We start from the raw sequence: 2,872 nt of genomic DNA, 5'->3' as shown, positions 1-2,872 counted from the left end.
AGTAGGCAGGAACATGAAACCGACACCCCCAGCTGCCCTGGAAGTCCCAATGAGGGCTCATTTGCTTCCTTGAGCCCAGGCAGAGCTCTAGGAGGCTGGGTGTGTGTTTTCGTGCCAATAATCCCCTCTGTCACTCAGTGCGCATAGATTACAAGAAAGTGTGGTATCCTTCCTCTGTATTATTAGGGACATGGTACTGCAGACCCCCTTGCAGTCTCAGATGGGTGCTGCCAGGGCCTGTTCCCCCAGGGGCCTGGGTCTGTGCCTGCCTCACAGCCCTGCTCGATGTGCCTTTCCTCCGAGTCTGCTTCCTCGAGAGCAAGCAGGGACAAAAATATGACATCCCAACGCTGGGTGGCCTAGCCAGCTCTGTATACTCTGATCAATTGGGCATGCTTGGTCTCTATATGGATGGACTGATTGGTCAGCCTCCGCTGTTGTTTCAAGCAAAGAACTTCCACCCCACCAGTGACCATCTGACTCGAAGGTCTTTTGCAGAGGCCCTATCCAGCAGAGAGAAGGAAGCAGCCTTGGTAGCTTGTACCCCCTCCCCAGTGATCTGATCAGAGTGGAAAGGGGACGGGTGGCACCAGGGCCCGGATGCTGTCTTGCAATCTGGGCCCCGTGTGCCATGCGGACGCCCTAGCACTTTTCCGTAGCAGCTCAGAATGGCCATTCCATGGGGTGTCCTTAGTCACCCAGACTAACACCCCTTTGTCTCCCTCAGGCTGCACCTCTGCCTACCTCTCTCTTCTGTGGAGACAGCTGAGCTTGCTGATGCCCATGTGACCGCACCTGTCCCCCAGGCGGGTGGGCTTTCCCAGAAGGCTGCAGAGGGGTGCAAAGATTGGCCAGGATGGGCACACCGCTCCCAACACCCCATCCAGCAGGTGCAGTTACCTGGTTGATCCTGCCAGTAGCATTTGCTTGTCTCAAATATTAGACCATGCAAATGTAAGAACATACAGTCGGTACAGTAAAACTGTGAATGGCTCATTAAACCAGTTATGGTTCATTTGATTGCTCCATCTGTTACTTAGTTAACTGTGGTTATTCTAGAGTTAATACATGCTGACAAGCACTGCCCTCCCGGGATGCATGTATTTATCACATCAAGACCAATCCGGGCTCACCCAGTGACGGTGGTGATTCTAGATAGCCTTGAGTCAATCGCGCGTCCATGTGATGGCGACAATACATTTGGATGTCTGCCCTATCAACTTTCAGTGGTTCTTTCTGTGCCAACCATGGTGGCCATGGGTAACACGGAATCAGGGTTCAGTTCTGGAGAGGGAGACCGAGAAACAGCTACCACATCCAAGGAAGGCTGCAAGCATACAAATTACCCACTCCTGTTTCGGAGAGGTAGTGACCAAAAATAACAATACTGGACTCTTTTGAGGCCCCGTAATTGGAATGAGTACACTTTAAATCCTTTAACAAGGATCTCATGTAGGGCAAGTCTGGTCCCATCAGCCGGGGTAATTCCAGCTCCAATAGCATATATTAAAGTTGCTGCAGTTAAAAAGCTCGCAGTTGGATCTTAGGATCAAGCTGACGGTCCACATCAAAGTGAGCCACCGCCTGTCCCAGCCCCTGCCTCTCAGCACCCCTTTGATGCTCCTGACTCAGTATCCTGGGGGTCCGAAGCGTTTATCTTGAACAAATTAGAGTGTTCAAAGAAGGCCAGTTACCTTCATAATTCTGCTAGGAATAACAGAAAAGGACTCTGGTTCTATTGTGTAGGTTTTTGGAACTGGGGCCATGATTAAGCAGGACAGCTGGGGTCATTTGTTTTGGACCGCTAGATGTGAAATTCTTGGACCAGCGCAAGGTGAAACAAAGTGAAAGCATCGGCCAAGAATGTTTACATTATTCAAGAAAGAAAGTTGGATGTTTGAAGACGATCTGATACCATTGTAGTTCCAACCATACATGATGCCGAGCAGCTTCTGGAAAACCAAATATTTTGGGTTCTGGGGGGATTATGGCTGCAAAGCTGAAACTCAAAGGAATTGATTGAAGGGCACCACCAGAAATGGAACCTGCAGCTTAATTTGACTCAACACGGGAAACCTCACCTGACTTGGACAAGGAAGAGATTGACAGCTCTTTCTCGATTTTGTGGGTGGTGGTGCATGGCCGTTCTTATTGGTGGTGTGATTTATCTGGTTAATTCCAATAATGAATGAGACTCCGCTATGCTGACCAGTTGCACGATCCCCAGTGGTCAACATTCAACTTATTAGAGCGACAAAGTTCAGCCACACGAAATCGAGCAATAACAGGTCTGTGGTGCCCTTAGAAGTCTGGGGGTGCATGTGTGCTACACTGAACAGATCAATGTGTGTCTACATTTCACTGACAGGTGCGGGTAACCCTCTGAACTCTGTTCATGATAGGGACTGGGGATTACAAATATTTCCCATGAATGAGGAACTCCCAGTAAATGCCGGTCATAAGCTTTTGATATTCTCTGCCCTTTGTACACACCACCCATCGCTACTACCGCTTGGATGCTTTAGTGAGATCCTCGGAACGGCACTCTGAGATTGGCAATGGCCATGGAAGAGCACCAAGAAGACAATAAAACTTGACTAGAGGGAGTAAAAGTTGTAAGGAGGTTTCCAAATGTGAACAGCGGAGCGGCCCGAGTGACCACCTCCCAGACAGAACACACCATAGGCACAGTGCCCGACCCTGCCATTGTGCACCCAGGACAGTGGAGCAGTCCTCAGCCACTGGGGCACTTGGGAAAGGAGCAGTCATGGGGCGGGCTCCCCCACCCAGGAGGATGTGACCAACAGACACATGAGGCACCGGGGACAACCCTTCTGGGAAGGACACAATGGTAAGCACTCCTGAGGATGGA

At 50.3% G+C, this 2,872-nt stretch overlaps 1 pseudogene; it reads left to right on the top strand.

Annotated features, from left to right (window-relative positions):
* The first annotated feature begins 897 nt into the window (after positions 1–897).
* Positions 898–2,651, top strand: LOC144825436 (18S ribosomal RNA; annotated as a pseudogene).
* Positions 2,652–2,872: the final 221 nt, after the last annotated feature.

Source organism: Lissotriton helveticus, chromosome 3_1 (assembly GCF_964261635.1).
Source record: "Lissotriton helveticus chromosome 3_1, aLisHel1.1, whole genome shotgun sequence".
NCBI classification, from domain to species: Eukaryota; Metazoa; Chordata; class Amphibia; order Caudata; family Salamandridae; genus Lissotriton; species Lissotriton helveticus.
This window is presented reverse-complemented; position numbering and strand designations above follow the sequence as displayed.